The sequence below is a fragment of the Octopus bimaculoides genome, chromosome 6 (assembly GCF_001194135.2).
Source record: "Octopus bimaculoides isolate UCB-OBI-ISO-001 chromosome 6, ASM119413v2, whole genome shotgun sequence".
Taxonomy (NCBI): Eukaryota; Metazoa; Mollusca; class Cephalopoda; order Octopoda; family Octopodidae; genus Octopus; species Octopus bimaculoides.
Genome location: NC_068986.1, coordinates 56716864 through 56717310, shown reverse-complemented (window position 1 = coordinate 56717310; position 447 = coordinate 56716864).

Below are 447 nucleotides of genomic sequence, written 5' to 3'. Positions count from 1 at the left end.
TGCCGACACTCAATCAATCAATCAAGCAAGCAAGCAATCAAGAACACTGCAATTTATAGTATAGATTTGCTTGTGCGTGTGTATTTTACATATGTAGTCAAGTAAATATTAAATGTTGAAGTACTCTATGCAGTATCTAAATCATCTTAATGACTTAACATTTTTCCCCAAGTTGAGCTCTCAAAGAAAGGAATAAAAAATTGCAAGAGATGTAGTATAAATTACTCAAATATATTTGATATGCTTAGAGAAAGGACAGTTTCTTTACTGTCTGATTGAAGACAATGAAAAGCAATGGACATTTTGCAGGCAGACAGACACACACACACACACGCACTTAGATAGATAGATAGATATCTTTTTATTATAGCCACACAGGGCTAAATACAGAAAATGGACAAATTACAAAGTAGAGCTTTTCTTGTGGGGGGGATAATTTCGATCAAA